Source organism: Nannospalax galili, unplaced genomic scaffold, assembly GCF_000622305.1.
Source record: "Nannospalax galili isolate Female #2095 unplaced genomic scaffold, S.galili_v1.0 scaffold961, whole genome shotgun sequence".
In the NCBI taxonomy this organism is placed as follows: domain Eukaryota; kingdom Metazoa; phylum Chordata; class Mammalia; order Rodentia; family Spalacidae; genus Nannospalax; species Nannospalax galili.
This window is the reverse complement of record NW_008344314.1, coordinates 247,557-252,902: the sequence shown is the minus strand read 5'-3', so window position 1 is coordinate 252,902 and position 5,346 is coordinate 247,557. Positions and strand designations below refer to the sequence as shown.

The window sequence follows — 5,346 nt, the reverse complement described above, 5'->3', positions numbered from 1 at the left end:
ATGACTTTATGGTAAAATGCACCTGACAGTCAGCACAGGGACACAAATCAGCAAAACCACCTGAAAGAACAAAGCCAGAGAACTCTCCAAAGTGTCAGAGCTGACCACACTATAACCATAGACACCTAAGTCAAGGGACTAGCAGAGACAATATAAAAGAAACCCACACACTTATGCTCAATTGTTTTTGACAAGAGTACCAAAACCACCTACCCCAATGTCTAATTGCTTTCTTTTGTACATCCAGCAATAGATTTCTACTGACAGCAGCACCAATTATCACCCTTCTCTACCCAGGAGCTGCCAACAGAAAAAGATTTCACTAACCATCATCTAAATGAATTCCAACAACTAATTATTTAATTTGCATTTTCAGCAGCAAGCCTCCCCAGTACAGCGTACATCGCTGTGTTAATCTCTCTTTTCCCACCTTTTGTGAACTAGTACTTCCAGGTATAAGAAGCCCTTTCTCCTACACAGCTGCCATCAGAGAAAAAAATCTTCTTCCCCCTGCTGGCAAAGACCAAACTTACACTGGATGCTGGAGATGTTGCTATGGCGACAAGCTTCACCTGATCCTGCCTTGGCTGAGACAAGCTGAACCAAGCAGTGACATTCGTGACCGATAGCCTGGAGTTTCTCCAACAACAAATGAACTCTCTTGCCAGATGTTATGCTTCACAATGAAAAGAACATTAGACTTGATAACTGTTGAACATGGGGCCTATATGATATTGGGAAAGATGCTGTTTTTCTGTAAATGAATCAAATGTTGTTGAAACCAATGTTAACACTCTCAAAAACTTTGTAATCTATTGGCTTAGCAATCCCTTGTTTTGCATGGCTCCTATTCCTTACTGCTCTCTGATTAGAGTAATTATTAGGGTTAAGTTTAGGGAGGGTTTAAGGTTAGAGCTAGGGTTAGTTTTAGGGTTATGTTTAGGTTTAAGGTTAGGGCAAGTTTAAGGTTTGTGCTATGGTTAGTATTAAGTTTCAGTTTTGGTTAGGGTTATGGTTTAGGGTTGGATCTAGGTTTATGTTTTTGTTAGGATTATGTTGGGGACCCCTGTTGTGTGAAGTAGAAGTTCCTCCATGACCAGATAGCCCACGGGCTCAGCGTAAATGCAGGGACTCCTTTTAACAATAGAGTGCTTTTCGTAGCATCCTCCTGACTCACCTTTTGAAGTGCCCGCCAATGCCCCAACATAAACATGGCCTCTGGCTCTGGAAATACCATGCTTTCCTGTGTGATTTTTCTGGCAGTCTAGCAGCCTGGCAGGAGCCCACTTCCATATGTAAATAGGATGTCTCACAAAGTGCCTATCAGCTAAAGCTTTTACCACTACCCCCATGGTATAAAATATCCTAATCTTCCCTCAATGATAGAGAGCTGGATCACTAGGAGCTAGGAGCTGAAACACTGAGACCTGAAGCCAAGCAGAGACATTTAATAAAGAGCTGTAACACGGACTAAGCTGAGCCCCGTGTCTTACTGCCGGTGATCCAGCCTCTCTGGGGGGCGCTATCCTTCCGTCATTGACTCACGGAGACCTAGCTTTAGCCACCTCGCACTTTCCCGCGTGATCCAGCGGCCGGTGGATCTCGCATCTTGAGGAAAGTGCACTGGTGAAATCAGGCGGGACCCGGCCGGGCAAAGCCCCGGCAGCAGCAGACTTTCAGCACTCAAGCGGCGGACAGCAACGCGGGACGTGGCACGGCGGAGAAGTCTGCGGGACCCGCGCCGCGACTTTCCAGGCATGCGCAGGAGGCCACGAGATACCCACGCACCCGACACCTGGTGCCCAGCGCACCCCATAATTGGTGAAACACATATAGTGTGGAAAAAAATCATGCTATAAGTGAAAATGAAGAACCAAATAAAGGAGAATCTGCATACCAGGAGGTTGTTGATGGGACTAAAAGTGAGAATGGCCTGCAGAATGAATGTTTAAGTTCTATACATCATCCAGGTATATACCAATAAGTTTTCAAAGAGTAAAGAAAATGAAAATAAAAATTTTTAAAGGATAAAAAAAACAAAAACAAAAAGAACAAAACAAAAACAACAAAAAATGCTTTAATATCTTGTTTTCTACAAGGTTTACCAGAAAACTGACAAAGTCTTATTATTCCACAATGTAAACAGCTAATATTTAGTTTGCTATGTATGTAAATTACATGCTAAGTTCTGTAAAGAAGGTAATGGTATACAATACTACCGGCTGAGCCAAATACCTGTCAACTTACAGAGTTCAACTGTGCCTACTTACAACAGTCATCACAATTGAACATGTTAGCAACAGATATTCCTTCCTATGAAATAATAGCAAACACATTAATCAGAGCTGCCCTCTTGGTCTTAGGGAGGAATGAAGATATATAAACCTAAAAAGGCTAATGAAGGTCCTTAACCACACTGGGTGAAGACTTTCCACTAGAGCTACTGTTCAGTCACCCATTTATGTGTTACTAACCCTTCAAACCTGCTCTCTGGATAGGCTCAGTGAATTCATTGGCTTTCAGGGATAATTTTTTTAAAAAATCAAAAACAAAAAATAAAACGAACAAGAAAGTAATCAAACATTCCTTTTTCATAATGCTATGATTTTGGATACATAAAATTCGCAGGGGTTTATTAACCATAATTACATATAAAACTGGATTGCAGTTTAAACTTACGGATATGCAAAATATATTGTCTACTGTTTTTAGATGTTGCTTGTTCCTTTTTTACCAAAGACTTCAGATGCATCATTAGATTTTTTGATATAGGCATAGTGGTATAAACTTTCCTCTTGGACTGCCTTCATTGTCCCACTGATTGATTTGTGTTTCATTCAGTTCTCCAAGATGATTATCAGCAGTCTGTGGAAGGCTCATGACTAGGTCTACAGATGGTCCTTGGATGGCGGAGGCTGGGGTCACAGAGGGAGTAAGAGGTGCTATATGGAGGGTTGGGAGCAGACTATCACACCAACTCTGTCAAAAGTAGAAGATCTGTTGTTGAGGTCACAGGACACCACCCCATCCCCCAGGGGAGGATGGTGGGTGATAAGTATTCAGTGAGCTAGGTTGGAAGTGGTCTGGGAGTGCCTTCATAGGGCTGGTGTGGCTGTTCTTGCAGAACACCTGGGTTCAATTCCCATTACCCACATGGTGGCTAACAACTGTCCATATAATTCAAATTCCAGGGGATCTGATGCCCTCTTCTGAACTCTACAGGCACAGGAAAACAGGGGTTCACTTATACATGCAAGCAATATACATATACACATGAAATAAAAATAAATAAAATATTAAAAAGAGTGATTATTTTAAATAATATTTTGTGATTACCCCCGCAAAAGGGATCCCAGACCCTGGTGGAGAACCCAGAGAGAGGACTGTGTTCCCTGCCTGGGCCCATCCCATGAGTAAAGGCAGTGCCAGCCCAGTCCCCTGGGGAGGAGGGTGAGGGGAGAGCAAAGACCCTGGCTTCCTGCCAACAGGCCCGACCCAGGTGGATGAGTTGGGGTCCAGGAGAGATGCCCCCTATCCCCAGGAGGCACTCTGATGTGTCAGAGTTTAGGCCCATCTCACCCACCACCTGTGAAGCCTGAAGCAGGTGGAAGTAAAAGGGAAGCGATGACAACTCCCCAGGGAAAGATGGAGAGAGGAAAGAGGCAGATGAGGAGACAGAGGAAAAGAAACGGTGAGGTAGTGGGGATTGGGGTTGGTGGGGGGGGAGGCAGCCAGGGCCCCCGTTGCCCAGGCTGCTGAGGATGTGGAGAGGAGCTAGGTGCCTGAAAACTGAAGGCTGTGGCTGATGTCACAAAGCCCTCCCTTCTGCCCCACACGCCCAGGAGGCCTGTGAACTGGGCTGGGCAGGGCGGCACTAAGGGTTCGGAGTTGGGGGAGGGACGGTGGTGTCGCAAGGGCCAAGACACTCGTGTGGCTGTAGGGGCCAGGCAGAGGCACTGGCCAGCGGTAGGGCAGCAGGGCGCGTTGGTGCCAAGCCAGGTGCTGGCGGCGCTGGGATTAGACACAGGCCAGAACCTTGGAAAAGTGAGGTGCAGTTCCTAGCAGGCCTCCGGAAAGGCTCCCAAAGCGGTCGGATTTGGGAAGCCAAGCAGGCTATGGACTGTGGCCCTTGCTCTGCGTCCATCTGGACCACCGCCCCCGTCGCCCCCTGCCGCCCTGCAGGCTCTTGGGGCAGCTGGGAGCAGGGCCAAGTCATCTAAGGCCATACCACCCTGAACACGGCTGATCTGGTCTGATCTCAGAAGCTAAGCAGGGCCGGGCCTGGTTAGTGCTTGGATGGGAGACTACATGGGAATACCAGGTGCTGTAGGCTTTTGCACCTTGCTCCAGGTCTCTCCCTTTTGGACCGTGCCAGGTCAGCACCCCAAGATACAACTGCACTCCCATAAGTCCTCACGATTTGGGAAGCCAAGCAGGCTAGGGCCTCTGGCCCTTGCACTTTGTCCCTCTGGCTTCCGCTGCCACTGCCGCCCTGCAGACTCTTGGGGCAGCTGGGAGCAGGGCCAGGTGTCTATGGCCATATCACCCTGAACGCACCAGATCTCATCGAATCTCGGAAGCTAAGCATGGTAGGGCCTGGTTAGTACTTGGATGGGATTCCGCTGGGGAATACCGGGTGCTGTAGGCTTTTGCGCCTCACTCCCGGTCTCTCCCTTTTGCACCCTGCCAGGTCAGCGCCCCAAGATACAACTGCACTACCCTCCATCCCCACACAAGATCCCCTCACCCTGGTCAGCTCGCCTCCTCTGCACTGGGCTCAGGCGCTCCCCCGACCATCACTTCTCCTCCCGCCCAACTCACACACACTTAAGAGCTCAGGGCAAGGCTGTCCTTTCTGCCCACACACTGCTGGGTGCCCTCCAGCCTAGGGTCTGGGTGGTTAGTGGAGGCCTGCCTCCGCCTGAAGCCCTTATGCCAGGGGCCCAGGGGCCATGGGTAACTGTGGGCCGGGCGTCCCATGGGGCGGATCGCCCAAAATGCCCATGAAGTGCCTGCCTCCATGCTTCCTTGGGTGAGGTGTGAGGTCAGGGGGCGGTACAGGGGCGCAGGGACTTCTTAACAGCACCTGGCTGACACTGCCATGACGGCCCGGCGGGGCCCCTCTCCTCTTCTGGAGACAGACCAGCACCACCCTCCCAGACACATCCAAAAGCCCTCTCCTGTTACTTCCCCAGCTTCACCCTCACCCCGGCCCCTCCTCATCTCAGCAACCAGGGACCCGGACTGATCCCTGTGCGCCTGTGCCCTGGGGAGTGGCAGGGGCCCAGCAGCAATCCTATCACATGGGACCAGCTGTTCAGCACCCACCAGGAGCTGTCCACCCCA

General features: G+C 49.4%; 2 pseudogenes; both read left to right on the top strand.

Annotated features, from left to right (window-relative positions):
• Window positions 1–4,214: 4,214 nt before the first annotated feature.
• On the top strand, window positions 4,215–4,333 carry LOC115071628 (annotated as a pseudogene).
• Window positions 4,334–4,529: 196 nt separating this feature from the next.
• Window positions 4,530–4,648, top strand: LOC115071627 (annotated as a pseudogene).
• The last annotated feature ends 698 nt before the right edge of the window (window positions 4,649–5,346 follow it).